Source organism: Gavia stellata, chromosome 7 (genome assembly GCF_030936135.1).
Source record: "Gavia stellata isolate bGavSte3 chromosome 7, bGavSte3.hap2, whole genome shotgun sequence".
Classification (NCBI taxonomy): Eukaryota; Metazoa; Chordata; class Aves; order Gaviiformes; family Gaviidae; genus Gavia; species Gavia stellata.
In genome coordinates this window covers 25,968,803-25,987,628 of record NC_082600.1, presented here as the reverse complement: position 1 = coordinate 25,987,628, position 18,826 = coordinate 25,968,803, and positions in this window count along the sequence as shown.

Genomic DNA, 18,826 nt, shown 5'->3' with positions numbered 1-18,826 from the left:
CAGGCTCCCCCCCTCCCTTCACCCCATACACAGATTGTTTATCAAAACGTGCTGCCAAGAAAAATATCCCTGCTTTTGGCCTCCACCAGTGATTAATAACACTTGAGAACTGAACAAAACTTTACTGTGTTTTCCAAAAAATGGGGGAGGTGGGAACGGGGGGGGGGGGGGGGGGGGCGGGATTAAGAAAGAAGTCAGAAAGAAAGAGAAGGAAAGGAAGGAAGGAAGGGAAGGAAGGAAGGAAGGAAGGAAGGAAGGAAGGAAGGAAGGAAGGAAGGAAGGAAGGAAGGAAGGAAGGAAGGAAGGAAGGAAGGGAAAGGAAAAGAAACTGCACTATCTTAGGTTATTTCACATGGCATAACCTCCTTTTCATCTGTAACTATGCCATCTGAAAAGACCTGAACCACTTTTTCTCCAAGACCATGTTATAAATGCTGATTAACATTGTTATTGAAAGAAGGATGTTACGGACACAGGAGAAGGGTGAGAATAGAAGGGAGGGGGAGGTGGTTTCTTTTATTAGCACGTATCAAGATGAGCTATGGGGGGAAACCGAGAGGAAAAAAAAGATCATTTACTTTATTTTCAAAGACTGTTGGTAAAATTCCTACGGGAGACTAAGTGCCAAAATTAACTGTCTTGGTGTATTACTTTTAGAAGCTACTGCCTGGGTGAATTAAGTCAAGTCTTCAAGCAGCAGCCAAAGATAGCTGCAAGCTGAAAAAGAGGCACTACATTTCCTTGTTTTGTGGTGAAACTCACAAATTTGTGGAGATTGTCTTTGCTCCAGGGTTTTTTTTCATCTCTCTCTCTCTTTTGCTTTCTGGGCTATTTTTACTATTTTATATTTGGCATTATAAATGTGTTTTGTAATAGGAAGGCAAGGTAAGAAACAAGCAATTGTTAAGAAAAAACAGAAAAGTAAAAAAATGCAAGTGCATCCATGTATACTGTATTTATATGTATACATACATGTGAGAGTATATATACGTATGTAAGTCATATAAGGTATTTTTCATTACTCTGTACTCCCAAAGACATTATTTAGTAAAAGATAATAAACAGCTCTCAAACAGTGGGATATAGACTAGTGAAAACAGTTTACTGAAATTAATGATGCTGGATTGAACCAAACCTTCCCTTTGGAATTAGTGCCAGACATAGTTTTCCTGAACCCTGTCCAACTGCCTGAGCGACAGACAATTTTCATTCTATTTGTGCTAAAGGCTTATGACTAGTGCTGGAAAATGAAGCCCTTGCCCTTGATCTCAGTGCAGATTAAAAAAAAAAAAAAAAGGCAGAACTGTGCCAATTTGTTTCCTCTGCCAATAGAAGCCCTTGTGCTTTGGGTAATGCAAAACACTAAAAAGTTCACAGGAAAACTCTCCATTGAAAGGAAACCCACCAAGAGCCATGTATCTCTGCTACATTCATCAGCCAGTTTCCGAGATTCTCACAATGTCAGCAAAATGCAGAGGGTAAGGGCAGAAAATTTACCAGACAGAAATACTGTCATCTTTTTCTGTTCCACATCTCACTGCTATGCATTTGATGATGATTGCTAAAAAATACTCCACTGTAAATAACCACACTCTCCCTTCTGCTAACACCGATCTTGCACGCTCAGGTACTGCATGCAGATTTGGGGCTGTGCAGCCCCTGTTGTCGGAGCTGATTCTATTTCTGAAGGATGAAATACACATTTGACATACACACCCCAAGTTATAAACAGTGGCTATGCTGTACTGCTGTCAGCCAGCTAATCTCTGATTGCTTTTTCCTCGATTATTAATAAAATTAGAATCCCAAGCAGAAGGCGTTTGCTTTCATTGTACAGTCTGCACTTGTGACATGGTACATGTGGAAAATTTTGAGTGCACTGCAGTGAATGGTCTGGGGGTTAGTTTTTAGCTTCCGCTAAGTACCTGGCAGGCTGCCACGGCTGAAGGATTCTGGGAACTGAAAGGCTCCCAAGTACAAACTGCCAGCATTAAGCAGTCCTGACAGCTCTGCTCCTTCCACACTTGGCAGCAGTTCAAAGTGCTCTTTCATTTGAAAGGCTGGAAGGCTGCCATGTGCAATGCAGATTTGCTGTGCCTGCTCTCATAAGGAACTGATAAATGCCGTTGCTGTTGCCATGGGGACAGGAGGCTATCAGAATGGCCTTGTGATCTGCAGCCTCTCAGCTCTGCAGGGTTGGTTTTTTTTTTTTCCCTGAGATGGTGAAATAACTGTTCTAGAAAAGGTTAACTCTTGAAGGACAGGAAGCGCTGGTTTGAAAGGACAGAGTGAGGCTCTGTGCGTGGCTCCTTCAAAGTGCTGGGAACAAGATTAACACATACCTGCCAACTGTCCCTATTTGGGAAGGACTGGCCCCAGGGATTTTTTTAAGGCCGGGAGGTGAGGGAGGAAGGGAGGGAGAGAGGGAGGAGGAGGAAAGACCTCCTTCTCCCCACTCATTCTCTTCAGATTTCTCTTTCAGTTCAGGATCTCCCAGCACAATTAAAAGGCCGTCCCCTTTCTTCCCCTCACTATCCCCACATACAGTTTTCAGATGCTGGTGGAAATGAATTAATTTACCGCTGGACCTTATAACATGCCCGATGCCTTTAGCTCTCATTAACATCACTGGACAGCTAGCAGGATGAGACCCATTATGCAGACTCTGTGTAGCTAATGTGAGTAAAAAGAATGAACAGTGTGATATAAAGCTGCATGTTTAAGAGAGATCTTAGTGACGATGCAAGTCCTGAGAGTGAATCTTGGCTCGTCCTAGTTCACCAAGATTAAAATAAACACACCCTTGAGCTATGCACAGTTTGAGTGTGTATATAAATGAGTGTGCACATCTACTTCTGAAAAAGTGTAGAGAAAAATAGAGGCAGCAAATATTTTAGCCAGAATTTATACCCTTTTTCCTATGTCTTCTTTTTTTACATGTTATTATTTCTTTCCATCTCTGCTACAGCAATAAATTTGTGTTCCCTAAAGACATTTTGCTGCAGTTCAGTAAACTGTATTCTGTTTAACCAAGGCGAAGTCTGAGCATGACATCATAGCAGGGAACAATGGAGTGCATCACTCCTCTCCCTGACCACGCAGCAAACTTCAGGGCAGCGTTTAAAAAGATCAATATGGGCATGTATCTGCGTTTACAGAGCACATATACAATGTAGCAAGCATTCAGATACTGGTATAAACCAGGAAAGACAAAGCATTGGGGGAATTTTGTTTATATACTGGAGTGTTAGCAGTTTGAGGGCTTTGTTTAAAACTGGGAGAAAAATCAACCACCCCCCACGTGAACAAATCCCCCCCTTCCTTCTCTAAACATGGATCTCTTCCTTTCAGAATTGTATACTTGTATCCTTCCAATATATGTGAATGGTATTATATGAAATGGCATGTTAAAATTGAACAAACAGAATTTCAACCCAAATTCAACAGATGATCTGGTTAACCACTTGATGGTTAACCTGTAGCTTTTTAAAATAAACACCACCCTTACTTAGTTTAGCTTCACTTCACTTTAGTTTCACTTATTTTTTACTGTATTCATTGTTTAAAGCTTTTTGGTTGTGAATGTGTTAAGCAAAGGTTTGAATGAAGGAAGTGGTCATTTGAAAAACATACAAAGGAGAATGTTTTAGAAATAACACAGAAATAAATACACACTATAGTGTGTGTACACACACAGAGGCTTGCACACACGCACCCTTTACCTTTTCTGAATTCTCTTTTAGTTTCTGTTTTCAAACAAATTAAGGCATCTGTGATTCTGAGTTTTGTATCTGACATCAAATCCTGCTGGTTAAAACAATCTGCATATGCAAATCTAGATAAAAGCTACTTGTATATCGTTGCAAAGCAATTTCAAAATTGCAAACAAGGCTGCATTTCACAAGCCTTTGCACCATACTGAGCTAGGCCAAAGGAAATTTTCCTCCTGACTGCTTGGGATTTTTTTTTTTTTAATAAATAAATATGAAGTTAACTGTAATTCTGCTGTAATTTCTTTACCTGATTCTCTCTGGGTTCTTGCCTACGGTTGTCATGGTAATTTGATAATTCTGGCTTGCTCTCTACACATTCTGTTTGTCTCACTGGATTTCCTGATTATTCAGAAAACTCTTCTAAAAAACCCTCCCATCTCTCCCCCTCTGTCCCCGTTCTGGGCTCAATCCGGATATTTTAATTCCTCTTGCATAAAGGAATGTGTATTATTTTGTGACAAATCTACTAAGGTGAAACTGTTTGCTCCGCTTACCTGAAAATGGAGATAATGGGAAAAGCATACATACTTCTTATATTTTCTTTCATAGTCTATGACAGGGCATAGAGAAGAAATGTGGAAAGATGACTGCATATAGATTTCTTGGAAGGTACTTGGATCTTAATCCTATAGATATTATTTAGGGTTTAACTGCTGCATTTCTGACAGCAGAAACATGTATTTAACTGTTGCCTTTCCAAACATGACAGACACATTTTTACCTAGAGTGAGGGAGTTAGTTAGTTAGAATATAGTCTCTATATGACAGAGTAGAAGCAGTATTTTTATTCAGGGGTTCAGGTGACAATTTATGCCAGAAGAAATAAACTGATCATGCTTTGAATGCACCAGTGAAACCCAAAGAAAAATGCACACTGCTAAGTAATATTTAGCTTGGGTGTGTAGTTACAAAAGGTTTATGTCATTGATGTGTGCATCTTTTAAAAGCACTCAGGGTTAGATTATGTATACAAAATACATACATACATATTATAGATGTATACATAATATTTATGTATGAAGGTACATAAACTTGCTTTTTTGGGGGCAGTTTTTCTCCCTCAGACACTACATGATCTTTGTGATACAAGCACAGAGCTAGCATATGTACCTATTGTTACTTTAAAAAATAATTTGCTTCAATATTCCATTTCATATTATTTCCTTTGTCTAGTTCTTGTACATTTAGCTTCTATGCTCTTCAATAAAGGGTATGTATTTTACTGTGCTGGTCAATGCCTCATACAACTACATCCTGACATCATTAGGATCTCAAAGAGTTATTTCAAGGCAAATAATTCACCACCATTAAGAGTCATAACTGAAACGATAGTCCAATTTATTACAATTTAGACCCAATAATTTCCACTCTACACTGTCTTTCCAAAACTAGTAGTATCAATGGAATCTGCAATCCCACTGCATTAAAAGTATCTGTATGAATTAAAAGTACCAGTACCAATGAAATCTACAAATTCTGCTGTCTGGCCTCTATGGCTTTCTTCTTCTTTCTCTTTCTTGTACTGGCAAGTACATTTGGGATTTCTTTCTAAGTCCTTTTGATGGCATCACGCTGTGGAATCTGCTAAGCTCAGTGAGGATTCCAGCTGTGACAGCCCCTCTGCCCCAACCTATTGCCATAACCTAAGACATCTGTGACATCATCTGACAGTCTGCGACATCACCCTGTGAACTGCAGGACCAGAAAAGGTTGCTGTTCCTTAGTCACCATGAATTTAAAAGGTGTCACAGGTAGTATTTGGCATGCGACTGCAATGTTCACACTTGATTTTAAGTGTGAAAATGCTGCTAAAATAACCCCTTGTACATAGAATAAAGGACCTATAAATCTGTTTGGAAACTTTTCAACTGTCCAAATCTTATTTTCTTCTTACATTGATTTTCAAATTTCCATTGGCAGTAAAATAACAATGACAAATTTTATCCAATTCCTATGTAGTGTAATAAATCAGCAATGAATACATTTTCTCTTATGTGCTAAAAACCACCTATCTCCCACTGCTACTCAACAGAAGACGTTTCAGTAAATCACGTGTAGGATATCTAATGTTAAAATGTTCTTAAATTCACTTTAAACTCCTATTTATTCATGTATTTCTACAATGTAGACACTGCAGAAGCTCAATAAACCATATGCTTCATACCTAGCAGAAAAATGATGGCCTCTCTCTTCTGAAAAGGAGTCTGAGCAGGGGAATGCTCTATTTTACATTCTGCTAACACCCAATTATTTTTACAAAATATATCCAGTAGCATTTATTATTTGAGCAATCATAAATATGTACAAAGAAATTATAGTCTTGAAAGCAACCTACATGCTGATGCTTTTTTCTTTTCTTAGAATGTTGTTTATCTACATACCTGCTAATTGCTAAAATTCAGTAATCTGTAGTGATCTTACTTTTATTAGTGTAAATTAGCAAAGTCTTGCTGCACAAATTACCAAGGTTTTGCCACACAAATATAATAGCATCAGCTATGTCTTTTAAAAGTCAGTGTGCTCTAGTCCATTTTTTTATTACTGTTATCTTTAGTTCTGTGAAGCCTTGGAACATTTCCCAGTCTGGATCTATAGAAAGTTTCCCGGGAAAATGTATAAAGAGCCTGTGTTCTGCTTTACTGTGTGCTGGCAGTGCCTGTGTGCTTTTGGTGAGCTAGGTCTTTTGAAGACCTAGCCCATGCATGGAGTCCAGTCAGGCTGAAAAATTTAGCAGTTGAGACATTTTACAATCCAAAATCTCTTTTAAACAAAGGTGTGGTTTAGCAGGACTGGCTGCTTCTGACCTCTTTCAGCCTCTTATTATTGCAGCTGCTATGATGTAAGGCTGAGTATGGTAGAGCTAAAGTAGCTGAGGCTCAGGAAGAAATGCTGAGAACAGCTGTTTTACTGTAAACATTAACAAGGGTTTGACTTCATTTGCAAGCTGGAAGCATTCACAGTTTCTGCACAAATAATACTTCGGGAATTTTATCTAGATGTTCACAGCACAAAGAAAAAAAATTATCCCTTCTATATGTTACTGCAGCTTTGAATGAAGCAAATGCTCTGCAGAGATGCATCCCATTAACATCAACAGGGAATTTTTCACATTAATACACAGCTTCACACAGATGATACAGACGCACACACAGGAAAAGAAGAAGCAATATTTATCTGCTTTAGTTATTTCTAAAGCTCCTATCATGTTGGTATCTAAGTGCCAATTAGATACCAAAAATATTCAGTTGTAGCAGACACTGATGTCTGCTGATTATTGCAGAGCTACAAACAGAATCCTATCCAAAAGGGCAGAGAGGGATTTGAATGCTTTCCCCTTAGCTCTGTGCTGCAATTCATGGATGTTAAGAAACAAATTTCAGACCTCATTTCCTTCATTACATTCTCGAGGTTGCTTTATTCTGAAGCAAATGAAAAATCTCAGACAAAGTGACCTTTGCAGTGAGCGGGGACATTCACTGACATCCCATACATCTGCATATGCACACACAGACATGTGGGCCAGATCCTCCAGACACCGAAAGCTCTTTTTTTGCCACATTATCAATGCAATGGAGTCTGCGAGGCAGCTCAGCCAGCTACTTGCGCATCAGCCAGCGCAGATACGACAAAGCCTCAGCTGGTTTGCAGCCACTGCAGGGACTGCAATGGCTCTTCCTTTCTGAAGTCCTTGTGAAAAACATACAGTTTAGAAATGGCTAAACTGAGCCTATTTCTCATGGATCCCCAGTTACCAGACTAGTTTCTTGGGTCCAGCGGTAGCCAGTGCAAAATACAGAAGCTCTGCTGGTGTTAGAGTTTACACTAGGGACCATGTTGGCAGGGAGACAACCCTAGGATGATGCAAGGATGACTTAAAGCTGCATTTTCACCACCCTCATTGAGGCCTGCCAAGAACTGCTTGGCCAAAGCTTCGGGTCTGGGCAACAGTCCTTACTTACAGACTCCTTCCAGAAACTCCCCATATTAAATATAAAGCTATATAAATCCTGACTATCATCTTCCCCATTTGTTATTATTATGGTTCACAGGCTAAGTAGCATAAACTCTGGTCAGCCCTTTGATAAAAGACCAAGGCAAACTTGGGGTCCAGAAAGGATTATTAAAGTTCATCACTTCCAATGAAAATCTTAAAGTTGTGCCTGTGCTGTTGGATGTGGACCCCTTTGAATGAGAAATAAAATTAACCAATTAGACATCTGACCTTTTTAATGTTCCCAGGACATTTCCCACAAATCTGGAAGTATCAAATTTAATATCTCTCTCAAATTCAAAGCTAGTTATCTATATTCTGTTCTTAAACTGTTTGTATTTATGCAGGATAAGGGGAGGTTTTTGGTCTCTGTCCTGTTTTATGGTGTTAATCTATTGTGCAGTTGAACAGCTACTGTCTCCTCCAGAGTGGCTGTGTTTCTTCAGATCATAATTTGTTTCTACGTTTTGGGATGAAATAACATAAAACTCTGTCTACCTGGTACAGCTGTAAATATTGGTACTCTTGCATTCCTGTATATAGTGGAAAGTAAAAATATTCTGAGTGCCATTTATTCCTGACCCCAGGCATGTTCAAATCTCCAATTAAAGTTTCACCATCCATGTGCGATAATTGAGGCCTTGAAATGCACCTGGAAATGTATCTTTCTTTCCTTCCTTCCCTCTGACAGGATTTCAGAGCTCTGGAATCGTATCTGTTGCGAGTTTCCTTTCCCCTAGTCATATTTTTTATTGAACAAATGTTCGAAAAACTACCCAGTTGTTTGCCTAGATCTCGTAACCAAAACAAGACCCCATCCTGTCCTCTTCCACTGTCTACGCCTCTAATTTCTTCTCAAGCTGAATGCTGAATGGAGCTAAAGTCACCATACTATTACGTTTGGAACCAGGTTCCATCCAGGAAAATTATACAAATGAATCTGGGAAATACACTGCAGCTTGAGAAAGTAATAAGGCATGTTACAGTGGTCATATGTAACTGGAGATGGAGGAGCTGCTTCTAGAACAGGGACTGGAAAGGACATACTGGCACCTGTGTAATTTCTGAACCACCAAAGTAAAATTCTTTCCTCTCTGTCTTGGCAAGTCCAGAGACCAGATGCTGTGGCCTGGCCAAAAGAGAGACTGCTCTGGCACTACAGAAACAACTTCTATAGCTTATTTCTTCCTGTGATAGCAGCTCTTTGCACCACCTCAAAAATACTCCCTGAAATACCAGCTCAGCTGCACTTTCTATAACTGGATGAAACATCATTAGAACCACTATTAGAACCATTCAAGGGAAGAGTGGGATAGGACACCTCACAGCACTGGGCCAGCAGAGAGTAACCCTGCTCTCAGCTGGCAGCGTGCATTCAGGCAGCTATATTGGGGCATGGCAATTCTGAAGGGCACCAAATGGTCTTTCCCAAAGCTCCCTGAGAAAACCAGGTCCAAAAGTTTGGATTTTCTATTGAAATTCCCCATTAAACATCCCTGTAAGTTGAAACATTTTGTCTTATTGTCCGTTCCCATTTACTAATCCCACCTAGAAGCCTCCTTGTCTATAAACCTGTCAGACACACACAGTTGTCCACCAGAAAGCAGGTGAAGCCAACAAACTCATCACCTTGGTAATTCACAACACTAGTCCACACTTTTTCCTGTATTAAAAACAGGCCTGTCAAGGTATTTAGAGATCTGAGAAAGGCTGACCTCTAAGCATACAATCCAATGCTATTGACACATGATCCAAACTACAAATACTCTTCTTTATTTCATCATTCCTTGATTTGTCAGAAATAGGACCTCATTTCTTAAATAAGACACTTTATTTAAAAATTTCATTTCTGGCCCTCACTGCTGTCCTGCAGCTCACGTGTTGCTGCCATAGCTCACTTCCAAATGTCCTTCACACCAGTGAACCACCTCTGGTCAGGACGAATTGCATGTATAGCCCTTCCTAGCGCTCCCTAGCAGAATGCTGAACCGGTCAGGTTTAAGGAAATCACTGCAAAACTGTAGAAGTTTAGGCCACGAACTGAACTCCCCAAAAGGCCAACACAAGTCTTATGAGGAGCGGCTGAGGGAGCTGGGGTCGTTTAGCCTGGAGAAGAGGAGGCTGAGGGGAGACCTCATCGCTCTCTACAACTACCTGAAAGGAGGTTGCAGAGAGGTGGGTGTTGGTCTCTTCTCCCAAGTGACTAGTGACAGGACAAGAGGAAATGGCCTCAAGTTGCGCCAGGGGAGGTTCAGGCTAGATATTAGGAAAAAGTTCTTTACTGAGAGAGTAGTGAAACATTGGAATAGGCTGCCCAGGGAGGTGGTAGAGTCACCCTTCCTGGAGGTATTCAAGGAGCGTGTGGATGTGGCATTGTGGGATGTAGCTTGATGGGCATGGAGCTGTGTGGTGTTGGGTGGCTTGGTTTTTTGGTGTGTTGTGGTTTGTTGCTGTTGTGTGGGTTTTTTTGTTTTTTTGGTTTTTTTGGTTTTTTTTTTTGGTTGGACTTGATGATCTTACAGGTCTTTTCCAACCGTAGTGATTCTGTGATTCTGTGATATTGAAAATGTTCTGGTTTGAAAAAAAAAGGGGGGGGAAAAATTCCTGTTATTTTCCTCAAACATTTTCCCAAGTCAGTTCTCCAACAACAAACCAAAACTTCATCTGGAAGGTGTGCGTTTATTCCAATCCAGGCAGTCTTTTGGGGAAATGCATAAACGACCAAACTGTATCACAAACCTTTTTGATTAGAAAAACAACTCTAATCTAGCTTGTTATCTGAAAATAGGCGTAGTCAAGCTTCTGTAGTGGGAAAAAGGCTGCATTTGCTAGCAGGTCAAATATAAACCAAAAATGTACCCTAGTCAAAGATAAAGTCTGACCTGATTTTTAAAGCTTTTAATTTTAAAGCTATCTGGAAGAGCCAAAGGAATAATGGAGCACTTGTAAGAAGGAATACAAAAAAATATCAGTGCCAAATACACTGGGAAGGGAAATGTGATGGAGAAAGTGTATCTCTGAAATACATTTTTGAGGTGACAGCCTGAGGATCAGGGCCAGAATTAGTTATCCAGAACTTCAACCCTGCAGTGCCGAAGTGAAAGGTACTGGGTTGCTAGAGGGGAGTTCAGAACCTCTTGTTCTGTATCTAGATTTCCTATATAAAGCATGGGAAAAATTAGGCACCTCTGAGTATGGTATACAAAACATCTGTTTCTGTATTTTATCCAGTGACTATTTATCTGAAATAATTACGAAACAGTCCTGAAAGCTGGGAAGGGACTGTAAGGCTCTCTCTGCCAGATGGGTGCCTTAACCAGTACAGTCATGCTTTCTCTGCTCTTTGTGACTCCCATTCTCTCCCTCTGGCCCAATGAACTTACATTATTTTCTGCAGCATGGCGCACTTTCAATAGGAAGGGTGGAGAGTGCCTGCCTTCAAAACAGCCTGCAGTCTGGTGGTCAGACCACTCTCTTGGGACGTATGAGTCGGAGTCTCCTCACGCATGGAACATTCTTGCGCTCACAGACAGGAAATAGTGAGGGCGCACTTGAGAACTCACCTTGGTTTTTCTAATCTCTAACTGCTATTATACAGATAATAAAAGGAAATATTTAACAATAACCATGAGAATTACTGCCACTTATAGACACCTTTAATCTTTGAGATTCCAAAGCAAACCATGGGTTATGCTGAAGCAGGTTTGCTCTTTGGACCTAGCAGAAGCACCCAAGAATGCAGAAATTGGCTTTGCTGTACTTCTTAAAATGTTGTAATGCATGTTTTTTTGTGAGCTAGATCGACTCTGTAGGCTGAGTCAGAAGAAAATTCTGTTTGCATGGTATTCTTTTTTGTCCACTCTCTGGACTTGCTAACACCATTTCAGCTTTAACCTCCTTCAGCTCCTTCTGATTTCCTAGAGCAAAAGCACAGCAGTTGTATTTAAACCCTGGGCAGGAGCTGAGAGGGGTAAGTCTTACCCACAGGTATGTACTTTTGAAGCACATTGCTTACTATCAGTTTATCATCTCCTGGGGCATCATGCAAGCAACACTGCACAAGCTTAGGCTAGGAGACGAAGAAAACTTCAACATGTTATTGGAAGCACAGAGAAGAGCTTGAAGGAAGCAGAAAATAATAAAGCATGTTGGATTCGGGCCAAGACAGTAAGAATTAATAACATCACTTCCAACAGCATACCATGGGATCTACCATAACTACAACTATGGCCAGTTGTCTGCCAGGTTGTCGGTTTCACGTGGATTTGACAGTTTTGCAGGTTGGTCCGCTTTGAATCTAGTTTAATTCTTGCTATATTTAAACAAAAGAAAAACAGGAGGAATTTCAGAGCCTGCTGGCAAAGCTACACAGAGGTCACAGAACAGTAGGAGGGGAACTTTCCAGAATATGGATGTCTCCTTTTTCAGCCAAACCAACACTTGCTGCTCAGATAATGACAGCCAGCCAGTCTCAGGACATCTCTGTGCTGCAGCCAGCCAGGAGTCCTAGAAGTGCAGGTCCTACTTCCAGGGTTACTCCATCATTCCTCCAGCTCCTGCACTTATACGAGAAGCAGTTACAATGGCCCCATGCTGTGCCTCCATTTGAGTCAGTCTTTCTGATCCAATTGCTATGCATTAGCAGACCTTGTATACTGAAGGAACAAGAGCCAAACCTGTCTCAGTTTCCAGTTTTTTGACTCAGGAAGTTTATACAATGCAGGAAGTTATGGTTTCCCAAGTCCTTTCCATAAACAGTGTTTTTGGTGAGTGCTTGGCTCCTCTATGACCCAATCGAATCAAGGGCAGTTAGCATATAAATAATTTAATGTCTGTATTTAAATGTTTTGCTGAATCTGGGCCTAAGTAAAGATGTATTTAAAGATAAAAAGTTTCCTAAAATTATGGATTCCGAACTTTTGTGCATACCTTAGAAAATTAAGAACTAATGATATTTTTCTAATAGTTTCATTAATGTTCTACATTAATTCCTTCCTTTTCCTATTTAAATGTAGAGTATTTAAGACTTGTAAAATGTGTGCTTTTACTATTAGGATTTTGGGTTGCTATTATCTTTGCTTTTGAATTTTTTGCCCTACAAACATATGTAGTTTTCAATTTTATGCATTAAAGGTGACCAGTTTTGGCTATGATAAAAGAGGACCTCCTTTAAAAGACTTCCCTTTACCAGCAGAAAATCTCTAACACAGGACAGCGGAGAAAAAGGTACGTCACCTACTCTGTGTCAGCCAAGATTACACCCTAAAACCTTAGCACGTGTTCTTCTTTTTGCCTGATTCACACAAATTCCTACTCCTATATCTTATTATGGCATTAAAGAATTTGAGTAATTAGATGTTGAATACAACTCAGTTTGTCTTGCACAAGCAGACACATTCAGAGACACATATGCAGTAATACATTCTCACCACTTGTAATTTTGACTCTTTATCGTAACATTTTCCACCTTGAAAAAAGTAGTAGAAATATACAGCTGCGGAGGCTATTTTAACTTACAATTTTTTTCTCTCTGCTTCCATTGCCAATGATTACACTGGAAAAACACATATTCTAATTACATCTTTGGTAGGCATGTCAGAGTGCATTTTATATAGCTGGGTCATGCAACATGGGCTGCACACACTATTCCAATCTGAGGACCTTTTGAAGGGACAGGTTGTGCCCATACTCCCTAAGCATACACTAAATGAGCACCAAGAACAACAGCACAAGAACTACCCTCTGGCTCTGCCTCCCAGTAACACAAATCCCTACAGTGTGCGTTCGACTTCGACTCACTGGCCTCACACATAGCCTGTGACCACATAAACAGGGCTTCAGCCAGACACTCTCCATCAGCCTCTGCTTTGCAACTTTGACACATACCCATGATACCTCTTGCTGCAACTTCTGCTGCTGCTGCTATTGGTTTGGATGGGATCAGACTTTGAAGAACTAACTTGGACTCAGTGGGATGGGACACAATGGTTCTCAGTGGCCAGGAGAAAGTTTGGGACTGCAGGCCTCTCTCCCATCCTAGACAAAGGGAGGCTATTCTGTTTAGAACAGAACACCTCTGCCACATATCACCTAGACTTACTCCTATAGCAGAGTCTATCAAATACAGATCTCTTCCCCAGCAAATAGAAGAAGGGAGAGGGAGATGAACGTGCACCGGGAGGACAGCTTCACGTTCCATGGAGGGAGGATGGACAGTGACTCCACCACTTTAGGATAAGGAGTCAACTCTGTGCAAACGATTGGAGCCTGCCCAGCAGCATGATGGGCTTTATCCTCATGTCCGTAAGCACTGCAATCTGCTCGCAAAGTCTGGGCATTCCTGACTCCTGCAACCAGTCCTTCGGTGGTAGAAAAGTTCATCGTCAGGTGGCCAGCTCAAATGTGCTCAAGTCCACCATCCCCAAATGGTGTGGACCACTGTTTCCCTGAGATCATAAGGCTGTTTCGCAGAAAGTATGCTCAAATAGAGGGAAAGGGGCCAAGAGATTAACTAATTGTGTCTGACACAGAGGGCCTTTAACAAAGTTATTCAGAAGATTTCACTTCCTGGCCTACAGAGCCTTGCTGAGTACAAGGAAGACTACAAGGAGATCATGACAGAGTGTACCCACTGAACACATGATTCCTGTATTTTCTGGATTAGGATATTGATTGCATTTTGATCAGTGCTATCTATCTTGTGCTCTCCTGGTCATGCTGTCCTACCAGACAGGGAGGCAAATGGTTATTTCATCAAGCACTAAACTCCTGATGGGTAAGGGATAAATGAGCTTTCGATCAACTCATCAAGGCTACCATGTCCTCCAAAGCTTTTACTGGGGCCCATGAGAGCCTTCCTGTCCAGAACGGATGCTGCAAATAGAGCCCTTCATAGCAACTTCTCAAAAGCTAGCACCGGTGTAGGCAGTGAATCTGGCTTCTTCATGGGGAGACAAGTCTGAGAAGCCATCAGAGTTTACTTTGCAGCAGAACTTGCATCATGCTCACAAAGTGCAAACGTGGGTAAATGGCTACTACCCATGGCCATTTCTCTTCCCCATTTCTCTTAGCCACTCTTCCCTCGCTTTCCCTCATGACCCAACCCTTCAGCCCCTCATGACTGATGTTTTATTCCCCAGGAATGTCCATGGGCTTCAGCCCCTAAAAGGAAGCCAAAGGCTAGTTACTCTGATTTTTCCAGTCACTGGGTTATGAGTATTTGGTAGGAGCTCCCTCCTACTCTGCTAGAAAAGCTTCTCTCCTGTGAATACAGTGCCCCTCTGGGGGCAGTCCCTTCCCTCAGTCCCATCCCCAGTGCTCACTGCCACACTATCTTCACACTGTGCATTCTGGACCAGGGTTTCTCCCTCTACACAGGATGTGTATTTCAGCACACGAAGGCCCAGGAAGGTGAGGGGAACAAAACATAAAAATAAGTGCCAGTGCCTAAAAATTCAGAAAAATGTAAGAGGGCACATTATTGTAGTGCACTATTCATTTTACAACTAGCTCATTATTTTTCAAAAAAGCCCAAGCAGAGCAATAAACTACTTATTTTCAGCAAACAAAGTAACTGGGCATTTGGACACTAATAAGAATATAGCAGAAGGTTTGGGGGTCATGTAGAAAGATCTTAACATGATGAAAAGGGACATAAATACCCTTACATTTTGCAATCTCCTCTCCCATCAATTCCTGCTTCTCACTGTCCACCAGCAAGATGCCAAGTTTGCTGGGAAGCATCTGGACTAGCAAGACCAGAATGCTTGCCAGGATATCTCTGGAGACCTGGAGTGTGATTAGGTCTAGCACAGGTTGAATCTGTACTGTTTGCCTATAAACCAAAGCAAGTTTTTCCTGCCCCAAGACCTATTTAGTCTCCCCTTTAGTAGAAAACCTTGGCATAAATTAAGCTTGTGTTCTGTAGAGATGGATGAGGGATGAGGACACCAGCGTGAAACAGGGGTGCATGGTATACAGATACACACAGAATACAACAGGGCATCTCTAGTTTTAGCATAGTCAGGTTGTGCTGGTTTTGGCTGGGGTAGAGTTAATTTTCTTCATAGTAGCTAGTATGGGGCTATGTTTGGGATTTGTGCTGCAAACAGTGTTGATAATACAGGGATGTTTTCGTTACTGCTGAGCAGTGCTTACACAGAGTCAAGGCCTTTTCTGCTTCTGACAGCACCCCACCAGCGAGTAGGCTGGGGGTGCACAAGAAGTTGGGAGGGGACACAGCCGGGACAGCTGACCCCAACTGACCAAAGGGATATTCCATACCATATGACGTCATGCTCAGCATATAAAGCTGGGGGAAGAAGAAGGAAGGGGGGGATGTTTGAAGTTATTGCATTTGTCTTCCCAAGTAACCGTTACACGTGATGGAGCCCTGCTTTCCTGGAGATGGCTGAACACCTGCCTGCCCATGGGAAGTAGTGAATGAATTCCTTGTTTTGCTTTGCTTGCATGCGCAGCTTTTGCTTTACCTATTAAACTGTCTTTATCTCAACCCACGAGTTTTCTCACTTTTACCCTTCCGATTTTCTCCCCCATCCCACCAGGGAAGAGTGAGCGATCGGCTGTGTGGTGCTTAGTTGCTGGCTGGGGTTAAACCACAAAACTGGTAAACCATGCTGTTACCTGTGTCAGGTAAACTATAAGGAAAGGTCTCAGGTTAAGCCCAGTACTTCTCAAAAATATCAATAAATGTCCAGATTTTCCTCTTCAAACTACTGTCACATTAACTGGCAGATCATCAATTTCAGATTGAAATAGTCAAGTGTTGATACAGTCAGAAATTCAATTATAGTTCTAATTATATTAGTGGGAATATAGGTTAACTGTATTAAATTAGAACTTTTGTTCTAAGACAGAACAGAAGTTAGGTTTTTTTGTTCAAAAGTTAGAACTTTTGAAAATCCCACCTAATATGGGTAGTAATACTGTACACTGCAACAGAGATTCCAATTAGCTTTTTACAGGAAAAAGGGGCTGCAACTATATCTATTTTTAAAATTAAGTTATTAAAGTGTCTTTGAATAAATTGACAATAAAACACTTAATGATCAACAGCACTACATAAATGCTAGTAAATTACAGAAGATAGAAACTGATGGAAATTGCAAGATAAAACTACTCAATTTTACATTTGGCATATGTGGGTTTGTTTCCAGCCAACTACCAAAACAAGTAAATTGCTTTGTTATGGGCCCATGTTTCACACCAGGGTCTTCACAACTCTTACAGTTTATAGTGACTAAAAATGCTGAAAGGAATGATCAAGATAAATTTTTGTGTTTTGAACGCCCTTGCTAACAAAATCTATGGTACTGAATCCAAAAGCCCTTTAAAATGTTATTTTTCAACAATTAGGCTGTTTAGTTTGTTTATTGATTTCCCTAAATATTGGCAGTGAAACAAATCTGATCTGTGTCAAGGTTGTTTCTAATCAGTTGCGCTAAGTCCCATGTATCTATCTACATGTGTTTCCCCTATTAAGGTTTCAGATCTTACTGGGGAAATTTTGCATTTGTCAAGAGGTGGTATGACAGAGTAATAGTTAACTAACACTTGGCATTATAAGGCCTTGGTTTTGTTGCTTGTAACTGCCAAATTTTAATCATTTGAATTTAAATTTTCTGTGCCGTCTGCCTCAGGCTGATATTTTGTACAATGTCAGCATAGATGTCTCTGTCTCTTCTGATGAATAACTTACAGAAAACAATATTGTTTTGTCAATGACAAAAAATTCTTACACTTGTTTTCAGAAGGTTCAGTACCTTGATGCTTCAGAACCGCAGACCAAATGCTAGGGTAGCCCTGGTAGAGAGAAACTTTTCTTCATTCCCTAGGTAATTTGCACTGGTAAGGTGGAAAACAACCTGACATAATAAAATCTGCAATGGCTAGCTGTGTACACTAGTACATATAAGAAGCTAGTAAGTAAATTTGTTGATTATTTCATCCATACGGACCACATCCTACTACAGGCTGAGGTGAGCTGATGGGGAGTTTCTTTCCAAATACAGGAGGAGATGATAGACTGAAGAGAGTTAGAGCAGAGGGTCTGTAGCCACTAGCGCACATACAGTACCAGGACAAGGCTTCCTGAGTCCCATCGTTACTCTATTGTCAGCAAATAGCCATAAAATCCCTTCGCAAAATGCTTGTCTCATTTTGCCTTTAGAGGGTGGTTCTCATAAAGGATAGCTGCTTGTTGTTAAGGTCAGTTAGCTCAAATGGTAGAGGTCTGTACAAGCATATCTAAGTTCCAGCTCTACTAATGAACCATGTGAGACTTAATGTGGTTCCACGTGATGGACTTAACACAGGAAATTACAGATAAAGAGATTGTATTAAAATAATATTATGGCTGCAAAGTCAAGCATTCCAAAATTTAAAATGCTAAAATTCACATTGCCTTGGAATCGTAATTCATTATTTTCTTGTTGTTCACATAGAGCACAAGATGAGCAACATGTTTAAAATTGTGGGTACAAACAGGTCCCAGGAAATCAGCTGCATTACCTTGTACTTAGCAGAGGACACATACTTAATTGTTGTGCTGAAGAGGACTCTGCAGCCTAAAAATGAGGACAATGACATTGATATTTTATCAGCCATTCATGTACAATGTAAATATTTTGAAAAATAAAGCCTAGTTTCATGAGTGATGCAAACCTTCTCATCATCAAAGGTGCTTCATGATGGGTGAATTTAAGCCTCTTTCTTGTCTATGTTTATCTCAAAGAGATGGAAAATGACTTCATGTTTCCAGGAGTGTGTGACTGCTACCCCTGCTCCCAACCCCTAATAATATGGTTAGCATAACTAACGTCATATTATGAGGCAAAGCTATTCTCTGTGACCGAGCAAGTTCCCTTCCCCCTCATTATCAGGCCCTGAAGGTCCTGTGAACCACGTAGACAAAGCAAACAGATTTCTTCTTCCCCTCCCTGCTGACCTCAAGGTTCCTTGGCACCAGGCCGATTGCTCCCTTCCTTACCGGCCTTGAAGGTCCCAGGCACCTGGCCAGCCAGGTGTTGTTGATGACCCCGTC